Source organism: Pleurodeles waltl, unplaced genomic scaffold, assembly GCF_031143425.1.
Source record: "Pleurodeles waltl isolate 20211129_DDA unplaced genomic scaffold, aPleWal1.hap1.20221129 scaffold_54, whole genome shotgun sequence".
NCBI lineage: Eukaryota > Metazoa > Chordata > Amphibia > Caudata > Salamandridae > Pleurodeles > Pleurodeles waltl.
This window is the reverse complement of record NW_027150248.1, coordinates 2,690,903-2,703,367: the sequence shown is the minus strand read 5'-3', so window position 1 is coordinate 2,703,367 and position 12,465 is coordinate 2,690,903. Positions and strand designations below refer to the sequence as shown.

Sequence of the window (12,465 nt, the reverse complement as noted above, 5' to 3'; positions counted from 1 at the left end):
AACCTCAGCATCTGCAGCGTCCTGCGTCTCTTGCATCAGGACCACTCCTGTGATTCTAGACCCAGGGATCGCCACAGGAAGACCCTACGACACTGGCTCAGCAACCTCAGCATCTGCAGCGTCCTGCGTCTCTTGCATCAGGACCACTCCTGTGATCCTAGACCCAGGGATCGCCACAGGAAGACCCCATGACACTGGCTCAGCAACCTCAGCATCTGCAGCGTCCTGCGTCTCTTGCATCAGGACCACTCCTGTGATTCCTATAACAGTTTGCCCTTAGGACCTTGAACTGCTTTAACCAAGCAGTAACTGTTCAAAGAAACCTGTCTGGTCCCCATTACTGGTTCCCTATCGGAGTCGGACCCCACAAGAGTGCACTTGTAGCCATATTGAAATTACCCGCTGTGGCTAACCCAAAACCGTGAGTCATAGTAGATTAAAAATATTTATGACATTATTGATAAGGAGTGATTCATTGATTCATATTTCCGGAACACTGGTGGATGTTTGTCATTGGGGTGCCTGTTTATAGGTAAAAATATAATCTATTTTCATAAATTGGTGTTGGAATTTTTTCTTCTTATTTGGCTAATTTGGTACTTCACTTGTTCCTTTGATAAAGCCTAATTACTCGAAGCTACAGCTACCCAGGAGTGAGCTACGGCTCTACAAACAAACCTGAGTGGGCTAGATACGGAATTGTGCCTTCATTCCATGGTGAGGTTGTGCAACCACACCATACAAAAAAACACTTTCCTCACAGAATTTAATTCCACTCAAGGACTTCATCAGGACGAAGGCTTTCAGTCAGGTACACACACATCACACTGTAAAGCGACTCCAATTGGTCCAGTACCTAGGAGAGAGGATAGGCTAGCAACACCTGAAGGAGCCTATCAGAAGGAGTCTCTGACGTCACCTGGTGGCACTGGCCACTCAGAGCAGTCCAGTGTGCCAGCAGCACCTCTGTTTCCAAGATGGCAGAGGTCTAGAGCACACTGGAGGAGCTCTGGACACCTCCCAGGGGAGGTGCAGGTCAGGGGAGTGGTCACTCCCCTTTCCTTTGTCCAGTTTCACGCCAGAGCAGGGCTAAGGGGTCCCTGAACCGGTGTAGACTGGCTTATGCAGAAATGGGCACCAAATGTGCCCAAGAAAGCATTTCCAGAGGCTGGGGGAGGCTACTCCTCCCCTGCCTTCACACCATTTTCCAAAGGGAGAGAGTGTAACACCCTCTCTCAGAGGAAGTCCTTTGTTCTGCCATCCTGGGACAAGCCTGGCTGGACCCCAGGAGGGCAGAAACCTGTCTGAGGGGTTGGCAGCAGCAGCAGCTGCAGCTGCAGTGAAACCCCTGAAAAGGCAGTTTGGCAGTACCAGGGTCTGTGCTACAGACCACTGAGATCATGGGATTGTGCCAACTGTGCCAGGATGGCAAAGAGGGGGCAATTCCATGATCATAGACATGTTACATGGCCATATTCGGAGTTACCATTGTGAAGCTACACATAGGTAGTGACCTATGTGTAGTGCACGCGTGTAATGGTGTCCCCGCACTCACAAAGTCCGGGGAATTTGCCCTGAACAATGTGTAAAGGTTAGACATATAGGTGACTTATAAGTTACTTAAGTGCAGTGGTAAATGGCTGTGAAATAACGTGGACGTTATTTCACTCAGGCTGCAGTGGCAGGCCTGTGTAAGAATTGTCAGAGCTCCCTATGGGTGGCAAAAGAAATGCTGCAGCCCATATGGATCTCCTGGAACCCCAATACCCTGGGTACCTCAGTACCATATACTAAGGAATTATAAGGGTGTTCCAGTATGCCAATGTAAATTAGTAAAATTGGTCACTAGCCTGTTAGTGACAATTTTAAAGAAATGAGAGAGCATAACCACTGAGGTTCTGGATAGCAGAGCCTCAGTGAGACAGTTAGTCACTACACAGGTAACACATTCAGGCACACTTATGAGCACTGGGGCCCTGGCTGGCAGGGTCCCAGTGACACATACAACTAAAACAACATATATACAGTGAAAAATGGGGGTAACATGCCAGGCAAGATGGTACTTTCCTACAGCCGTTTCTTTTAGTTGTGGAGTGTAGGAAAGTACCATCTTGCCTGGCATGTTACCCCCATTTTTCACTGTATATATGTTGTTTTAGTTGTATGTGTCACTGGGACCCTGGTAACCCAGGGCCCCAGTGCTCATAAGTGTGCCTGAATGTGTTACCTGTGTAGTGACTAACTGTTTCACTGAGGCTCTGCTAATCAGAACCTCAGTGGTTATGCTCTCTCATTTCTTTCCAAATTGTCACTGACAGGCTAGTGACCATTTTTACCAATTTACATTGGCTTACTGGAACACCCTTATAATTCCCTAGTATATGGTACTGAGGTACCCAGGGTATTGGGGTTCCATGAGATCCCTATGGGCTGCAGCATTTCTTTTGCCACCCATAGGGAGCTCTGACAATTCTTACACAGGCCTGCCACTGCAGCCTGAGTGAAATAACGTCCACGTTATTTCACAGCCATTTTACACTGCACTTAAGTAACTTATAAGTCACCTATATGTCTAACCTTTACCTGGTAAAGGTTAGGTGCAAAGTTATTTAGTGTGAGGGCACCCTGGCACTAGCCAAGGTGCCCCCACATTGTTCAGAGCCAATTCCCTGAACTTTGTGAGTGCGGGGACACCATTACACACGTGCACTACATATAGGTCACTACCTATATGTAGCTTCACCATGGTAACTCCGAATATGGCCATGTAACATGTCTATGATCATGGAATTGCCCCCTCTATACCATCCTGGCATAGTTGGCACAATCCCATGATCCCAGTGGTCTGTAGCACAGACCCTGGTACTGCCAGACTGCCCTTCCTGGGGTTTCACTGCAGCTGCTGCTGCTGCCAACCCCTCAGACAGGCAGCTGCCCTCCTGGGGTCCAGCCAGGCCTGGCCCAGGATGGCAGAACAAAGAACTTCCTCTGAGAGAGGGTGTGACACCCTCTCCCTTTGGAAAATGGTGTGAAGGCAGGGGAGGAGTAGCCTCCCCCAGCCTCTGGAAATGCTTTGTTGGGCACAGATGTGCCCAATTCTGCATAAGCCAGTCTACACCGGTTCAGGGACCCCTTAGCCCCTGCTCTGGCGCGAAACTGGACAAAGGAAAGGGGAGTGACCACTCCACTGACCTGCACCTCCCCTGGGAGGTGTCCAGAGCTCCTCCAGTGTGCTCCAGACCTCTGCCATCTTGGAAACAGAGGTGCTGCTGGCACACTGGACTGCTCTGAGTGGCCAGTGCCACCAGGTGACGTCAGAGACTCCTGCTGATAGGCTCCTTCAGGTGTTAGTAGCCTTTCCTCTCTCCTAGGTAGCCAAACCCTCTTTTCTGGCTATTTAGGGTCTCTGTCTCTGGGGAAATTTTAGATAACGAATGCATGAGCTCAGCCGAGTTCCTCTGCATCTCCCTCTTCACCTTCTGATAAGGAAACGACCGCTGACCGCGCTGGAAGCCTGCAAACCTGCAACATAGTAGCAAAAACGACTACTGCAACTCTGTAACGTTGATCCTGCCGCCTTCTCGACTGTTTTCCTGCTTGTGCATGCTGTGGGGGTAGCCTGCCTCCTCTCTGCACCAGAAGCTCCGAAGAAATCTCCCGTGGGTCGACGGAATCTTCCCCCTGCAACCGCAGGCACCAAAAAGCTGCATTACCGGTCCTTTGGGTCTCCTCTCAGCACGACGAGCGAGGTCCCTCGAATCCAGCGACGCTGTCCAAGTGACCCCCACAGTCCAGTGACTCTTCAGCCCAAGTTTGGTGGAGGTAAGTCCTTGCCTCACCTCGCTGGGCTGCATTGCTGGGAACCGCGACTTTGCAGCTACTCCGGCCCCTGTGCACTTCCGGCGGAAATCCTTTGTGCACAGCCAAGTCTAGGTCCACCGCACTCTAACCTGCATTGCACGACTTTCTAAGTTGGTCTCCGGCGACGTGGGACTCCTTTGTGCAACTTCGGCGAGCACCGTTTCACGCATCCTCGTAGTGCCTGTTTCTGGCACTTCTCCGGGTGCTACCTGCTTCAGTGAGGGCTCTTTGTCTTGCTCGACGTCCCCTCTCTCTTCAGGTCCAATTTGCGACCTCCTGGTCCCTCCTGGGCCCCGGCAGCGTCCAAAAACGCCAAACGCACGATTTGCGTGTAGCAAGGCTTGTTGGCGTCCTTCCGGCGGGAAAACACTTCTGCACGACTCTCCTAGGCAAGAGGGATCCGTCCACCAAAGGGGAAGTCTCTAGCCCTTTTCGTTCCTGCAGAAACCTCAGCTTCTTCTGTCCAGTCGAAGCTTCTTTGCACCCGCAGCTGGCATTTCCTGGGCATCTGCCCATCTCCGACTTGCTTGTGACTTTTGGACTTGGTCCCCTTGTTCCACAGGTACCCTAGATTGGAAATCCACAGTTGTTGCATTGGTGGTTTGTGTCTTTCCTGCATTATTCCTCTAACACAACTATTTTGTCCTTAGGGGAACTTTAGTGCACTTTGCACTCACTTTTCAAGGGTCTTGGGGAGGGTTATTTTTCTAACTCTCACTATTTTCTAATAGTCCCAGCGACCCTCTACAAGGTCACATAGGTTTGGGGTCCATTCGTGGTTCGCATTCCACTTTTGGAGTATATGGTTTGTGTTGCCCCTATCCCTATGTTTCCCCATTGCATCCTATTGTAACTATACATTGTTTGCACTGTTTTCTAAGACTATACTGCATATTTTTGCTATTGTGTATATATATCTTGTGTATATTTCCTATCCTCTCACTGAGGGTACACTCTAAGATACTTTGGCATATTGTCATAAAAATAAAGTACCTTTATTTTTAGTATAACTGTGTATTGTGTTTTCTTATGATATTGTGCATATGACACTAAGTGGTACTGTAGTAGCTTCACACGTCTCCTAGTTCAGCCTAAGCTGCTCTGCTAAGCTACCATTATCTATCAGCCTAAGCTGCTAGACACCCTATACACTAATAAGGGATAACTGGGCCTGGTGCAAGGTGCAAGTACCCCTTGGTACTCACTACAAGCCAGTCCAGCCTCCTACATTGGTTGTGCAGTGGTGGGATAGGTGCTTGAGACTACTTACCACTCTTGTCATTGTACTTTTCATAAGAGAAAAATATACAAAACAAGGTCAGTGTATATACACATAGCCAAAAAGTTTTGCATTTCCTCTTTTCACTCTTTTCTAAGTGCTGAAAAGTACTCCTAAACTTTCAAAAAGTTCTTAAAAGTTTAAAAAGTTTTTTTTTCTGTCTTTTCAAAAAGTTCTGAAAACTTTTGTCTCTTTCTCTATCACTTTAACTCTCTCTAAAAAATGTCTGGCACAGGCCAAAGTGTTGATCTGTCCAAACTTGCATATGACAACCTTAGCTGGAAAAGAGCAAGGAGTCTCTGTATAGAGAGAGGTTTGAGTGTAGGGAAGAATCCTGCCTTGGAACTGTTAATTAACATGCTTAGAGAACAGGATAAGGCCAGAGGTGGCCCATCTGTTGAAAAAGTACCTAATAGTTCCCAATCTGATTCAGGGACTCCCCCAGGAAAAGATTCAGGAAAGAAACTTTCTAGCCTGCCCATTACTAGACAATCTAGCATAGATGGTCATGATGATGAGCCACACCAAAGAAATAGTGTTGTCTCACATCATAGCAAAAGCATTTATTCTCACCATACTGGTAGTAATGTTTCTGTAAAACAAGCTGTTAAGTTGGCTTCTGTAAGGGACAGGTCTCCTTCTGTTCATTCCCATCATAGCTCTGTTTCTAGAAATGTCCCTCCCACCAACCCTGATGACAGAATGTTAGAGAGGGAACTCAATAAGTTGAGGGTGGAACAAACCAGACTGAAGCTTAAAAAGCAACAGCTGGATTTGGATAGACAGTCTTTTGAATTAGAGAAGGAAAGACAGAAGTTGGGTTTAGATACCCATGGTGGCAGCAGCAGTATTCCCCATAGTCATCCTGCAAAAGAGCATGATTCCAGGAATCTGCACAAGATAGTTCCCCCTTATAAGGAGGGGGATGACATTAACAAGTGGTTTGCTGCACTTGAGAGGGCCTGTGTTGTACAGGATGTCCCTCAAAGGCAGTGGGCTGCTATCCTATGGCTATCATTTAGTGGAAAAGGTAGGGATAGGCTCCTTACAGTGAAAGAAAATGATGCCAATAATTTCCAAGTTCTTAAGAATGCACTCCTGGATGGTTATGGCTTAACCACTGAACAGTACAGGATAAAGTTCAGAGAGACCAAAAAGGAGTCTTCACAAGACTGGGTTGATTTCATTGACCATTCAGTGAAGGCCTTGGAGGGGTGGTTACATGGCAGTAAAGTTACTGATTATGACAGCCTGTATAACTTAATCCTGAGAGAGCATATTCTTAATAATTGTGTGTCTGATTTGTTGCACCAGTACTTGGTGGACTCTGATCTGACCTCTCCCCAAGAATTGGGAAAGAAGGCAGACAAATGGGTCAGAACAAGAGTGAACAGAAAAGTTCATACAGGGGGTGACAAAGATGGCAACAAAAAGAAGGATGGTAAGTCTTCTGACAAGGGTGGGGACAAATCTAAAAATGAGTCTTCATCAGGCCCACAAAAACACTCTGGTGGGGGTGGTGGGCCCAAATCCTCCTTTAATCAGAACAAGGAAAAGAAACCATGGTGCTATTTATGTAAAATAAAAGGCCATTGGACAACAGATCCCAGTTGTCCAAAGAAAGGCACCACAGCTCCTACCACTACAACCCCTACTGCTACACCTAGTGTCCCTACTAATAGCAGTGGTGGTGGGAGCAAACCTACTAATAGCCAATCCAAGGGAGTAGCTGGGCTCACTTTTGGTAATTTAGTTGGGGTTGGTCTGATTAGGGAGACCACAGAGGCTACTTTAGTCTCTGAAGGGGCTATTGATTTAGCCACTTTGGTTGCTTGCCCCCATAACTTGGAGAAGTACAAGCAACTAACCCTAATAAATGGTGTTGAGGTCCAGGCCTACAGGGACACAGGTGCCAGTGTCACAATGGTGATTGAGAAACTGGTGCACCCTGAACAACACATACTTGGACACCAGTACCAAGTAACCGATGCTCACAACATAACACAAAGCCACCCCATGGCTGTTGTAAATCTCAACTGGGGGGGGGTAACTGGTCCAAAGAAAGTTGTGGTAGCTTCAGATTTACCTGTAGACTGTCTATTAGGGAATGATTTGGAGACATCAGCTTGGTCAGATGTGGAGTTGGAGGCCCATGCAGCAATGCTGGGCATCCCAGGGCATATTTTTGCTTTGACAAGGGCTCAGGCCAAAAAGCAAAAAGGACAGGGAAGCTTGGATCCTGGAACAATGGACCAAGTGCTCCCTAAAGCTAGGGCTAGTAGAAGCAAACCACTTCCTACTATCCCTCCCTCTACAGTGGATTCAACTTCTGAGGAAGAAGAATTCCCTCCCTGTGCAGAACCTACACCAGAGGAGCTGGAAGCAGACACTGCTGAGCTTTTGGGTGAAGGGGGGCCTGCCAGAGAGGAGCTGAGTGTGGCACAGCAAACCTGTCCCACATTAGAGGGTCTCAGACAGCAAGCTGTCAAACAGGCTAATGGGGATGTCAGTGACTCTCACAGAGTTTACTGGGAGGACAACCTCTTGTACACTGAGCAAAGGGATCCTAAACCTGGAGCTGCCAGGAGATTAGTGATTCCTCAGGAGTACAGAAAGTTCCTCCTAACACTGGCACATGACATTCCCTTAGCTGGGCATCTAGGACAAATGAAAACTTGGGACAGGCTTGTTCCCCTGTTTCATTGGCCTAGGATGTCTGAGGACACAAAAGAATTTTGCAAGTCCTGTGAAACTTGTCAAGCCAGTGGAAAGACAGGTGGCACCCCAAAGGCACCCCTTATCCCACTGCCTGTGGTTGGGGTTCCCTTTGAAAGGGTAGGGGTTGACATAGTTGGCCCCCTTGACCCTCCTACTGCTTCAGGCAATAGGTTTATCTTGGTGGTAGTGGACCATGCCACAAGATATCCTGAAGCAATTCCTTTAAGGACCACTACAGCTCCTGCAGTGGCAAAGGCCCTCCTGGGAATATTTTCCAGGGTGGGCTTCCCAAAGGAAGTAGTATCAGACAGAGGAAGCAATTTCATGTCTGCATACTTAAAGGCCATGTGGAAGGAGTGTGGTGTAACTTACAAGTTCACAACACCCTATCATCCACAAACAAATGGACTGGTGGAGAGATTTAATAAAACTCTCAAAGGCATGATTATGGGTCTCCCTGAAAAACTCCGCAGGAGATGGGATATCCTTCTACCATGCCTCCTTTTTGCCTACAGGGAGGTACCCCAGAAAGGAGTGGGCTTCTGCCCCTTTGAATTTCTTTTTGGACACCCTGTTAGGGGTCCACTCACACTTGTAAAGGAGGGTTGGGAACAACCTTTAAAAGCTCCTAAGCAGGATATTGTGGATTATGTACTTGGCCTCAGATCAAGGATGGCTGAGTACATGAAAAAGGCCAGTAAAAACCTTCAGGCCAGCCAAGAGCTCCAGAAGCAATGGCATGATCAGAAGGCTGTTTTGGTTCAGTACCAACCAGGGCAGAAAGTGTGGGTCTTGGAGCCTGTGGCCCCAAGAGCACTCCAAGATAAATGGAGTGGTCCCCACACAATTGTTGAAAAGAAGGGTGAAGTCACCTACTTGGTTGACTTAGGCACTGCCAGGAGTCCCCTTAGGGTGCTCCATGTCAACCGCCTGAAACCCTACTATGACAGGGCTGATCTCACCCTGCTCATGGCAACAGATGAGGGACAGGAAGAAGACAGTGATCCTCTACCTGATCTCTTCTCTTCCACAGATCAAGATGCTCTTGTGGAAGGTGTAGTTGTGGCTGATTGTCTTACTGCTGAGCAGAAAGACAATTGCATAAATCTCCTAGGACAATTTTCAGAACTCTTCTCTACTGTGCCAGGCACCACTTCTTGGTGTGAGCACACTATAGATACTGGAGACAGTTTACCTGTCAAAAGTAAGATCTATAGGCAGCCTGACCATGTCAGGGACTGCATAAAGCAAGAAGTTCAGAAAATGTTGGAACTAGGAGTGGTTGAGCACTCTGACAGTCCATGGGCTTCTCCTGTGGTACTGGTACCAAAACCCAATTCTAAAGATGGAAAGAAGGAAATGAGGTTTTGTGTAGACTATAGAGGTCTCAACTTGGTAACCAAAACTGATGCTCACCCTATACCCAGGGCAGATGAGCTCATAGATACACTGGCATCTGCCAAGTATCTAAGCACTTTTGATTTGACTGCAGGGTATTGGCAGATCAAATTGTCAGAAGATGCTAAACCTAAGACTGCATTTTCGACCATTGGAGGACATTACCAGTTTACTGTAATGCCTTTTGGTTTGAAAAATGCACCTGCCACTTTTCAGAGGTTGGTGAACACAGTCCTGCAAGGGCTGGAAGCTTTCAGTGCAGCATATTTGGACGATATAGCTGTCTTTAGCTCCAGCTGGGATGATCACCTGGTCCACCTATGGAAAGTTTTGGAGGCTCTGCAAAAGGCAGGCCTCACTATCAAGGCTTCAAAGTGCCAGATAGGGCAGGGTAAGGTGGTTTATCTGGGACACCTTGTTGGTGGGGAACAGATTGCACCACTGCAGGGGAAAATCCAAACTATTATTGATTGGGTTCCCCCTACCACTCAGACTCAGGTGAGAGCCTTCCTAGGCCTCACTGGGTATTACAGGAGCTTCATTAAGAACTATGGCTCCATTGCAGCCCCTCTTAATGACCTCACATCCAAGAAAATGCCTAAAAAGGTATTATGGACAGCAAACTGTCAGAAAGCTTTTGAGGAGCTGAAGCAGGCCATGTGCTCTGCACCTGTCCTGAAAAGCCCTTGTTACTCTAAAAAATTCTATGTCCAAACTGATGCATCTGAATTAGGAGTAGGGGCAGTCCTATCACAACTTAATTCTGAGGGCCAGGATCAACCTGTTGCTTTTATTAGTAGGAGGTTGACCCCTAGAGAAAAGCGTTGGTCTGCCATTGAGAGGGAGGCCTTTGCTGTGGTCTGGGCTCTGAAGAAGTTGAGGCCATACCTGTTTGGCACTCACTTCATCGTTCAGACAGACCACAAACCTCTACTTTGGCTAAAACAAATGAAAGGTGAAAATCCTAAATTGTTGAGGTGGTCCATATCCCTACAGGGAATGGACTATACAGTGGAACATAGACCTGGGAGTAGCCACTCCAATGCAGATGGACTCTCCAGATATTTCCACTTAGACAATGAAGACTCATCAGGTCATGGCTAGTCTTATTGTCCTTCGTTTGGGGGGGGGTTGTGTAGGAAAGTACCATCTTGCCTGGCATGTTACCCCCATTTTTCACTGTATATATGTTGTTTTAGTTGTATGTGTCACTGGGACCCTGGTAACCCAGGGCCCCAGTGCTCATAAGTGTGCCTGAATGTGTTACCTGTGTAGTGACTAACTGTCTCACTGAGGCTCTGCTAATCAGAACCTCAGTGGTTATGCTCTCTCATTTCTTTCCAAATTGTCACTGACAGGCTAGTGACCATTTTTACCAATTTACATTGGCTTACTGGAACACCCTTATAATTCCCTAGTATATGGTACTGAGGTACCCAGGGTATTGGGGTTCCAGGCGATCCCTATGGGCTGCAGCATTTCTTTTGCCACCCATAGGGAGCTCTGACAATTCTTACACAGGCCTGCCACTGCAGCCTGAGTGAAATAACGTCCACGTTATTTCACAGCCATTTTACACTGCACTTAAGTAACTTATAAGTCACCTATATGTCTAACCTTTACCTGGTAAAGGTTAGGTGCAAAGTTACTTAGTGTGAGGGCACCCTGGCACTAGCCAAGGTGCCCCCACATTGTTCAGAGCCAATTCCCTGAACTTTGTGAGTGCGGGGACACCATTACACGCGTGCACTACATATAGGTCACTACCTATATGTAGCTTCACCATGGTAACTCCGAATATGGCCATGTAACATGTCTATGATCATGGAATTGCCCCCTCTATACCATCCTGGCATAGTTGGCACAATCCCATGATCCCAGTGGTCTGTAGCACAGACCCTGGTACTGCCAGACTGCCCTTCCTGGGGTTTCACTGCAGCTGCTGCTGCTGCTGCTGCCAACCCCTCAGACAGGCAGCTGCCCTCCTGGGGTCCAGCCAGGCCTGGCCCAGGATGGCAGAACAAAGAACTTCCTCTGAGAGAGGGTGTGACACCCTCTCCCTTTGGAAAATGGTGTGAAGGCAGGGGAGGAGTAGCCTCCCCCAGCCTCTGGAAATGCTTTGTTGGGCACAGATGTGCCCAATTCTGCATAAGCCAGTCTACACCGGTTCAGGGACCCCTTAGCCCCTGCTCTGGCGCGAAACTGGACAAAGGAAAGGGGAGTGACCACTCCCCTGACCTGCACCTCCCCTGGGAGGTGTCCAGAGCTCCTCCAGTGTGCTCCAGACCTCTGCCATCTTGGAAACAGAGGTGCTGCTGGCACACTGGACTGCTCTGAGTGGCCAGTGCCACCAGGTGACGTCAGAGACTCCTGCTGATAGGCTCCTTCAGGTGTTAGTAGCCTTTCCTCTCTCCTAGGTAGCCAAACCCTCTTTTCTGGCTATTTAGGGTCTCTGTCTCTGGGGAAATTTTAGATAACGAATGCATGAGCTCAGCCGAGTTCCTCTGCATCTCCCTCTTCACCTTCTGATAAGGAAACGACCGCTGACCGCGCTGGAAGCCTGCAAACCTGCAACATAGTAGCAAAAACGACTACTGCAACTCTGTAACGCTGATCCTGCCGCCTTCTCGACTGTTTTCCTGCTTGTGCATGCTGTGGGGGTAGCCTGCCTCCTCTCTGCACCAGAAGCTCCGAAGAAATCTCCCGTGGGTCGACGGAATCTTCCCCCTGCAACCGCAGGCACCAAAAAGCTGCATTACCGGTCCCTTGGGTCTCCTCTCAGCACGACGAGCGAGGTCCCTCGAATCCAGCGACGCTGTCCAAGTGACCCCCACAGTCCAGTGACTCTTCAGCCCAAGTTTGGTGGAGGTAAGTCCTTGCCTCACCTCGCTGGGCTGCATTGCTGGGAACCGCGACTTTGCAGCTACTCCGGCCCCTGTGCACTTCCGGCGGAAATCCTTTGTGCACAGCCAAGTCTAGGTCCACGGCACTCTAACCTGCATTGCACGACTTTCTAAGTTGGTCTCCGGCGACATGGGACTCCTTTGTGCAACTTCGGCGAGCACCGTTTCACGCATCCTCGTAGTGCCTGTTTCTGGCACTTCTCCGGGTGCTACCTGCTTCAGTGAGGGCTCTTTGTCTTGCTCGACGTCCCCTCTCTCTTCAGGTCCAATTTGCGACCTCCTGGTCCCTCCTGGGCCCCGGCAGCG

The 12,465-nt window shown here is 48.6% G+C and overlaps 1 pseudogene; it reads right to left on the bottom strand.

Annotated features, from left to right (window-relative positions):
- Positions 1–12,465, bottom strand: part of LOC138278710 (zinc finger protein 208-like) — a 236,817-nt pseudogene that overhangs the window by 73,431 nt on the left and 150,921 nt on the right.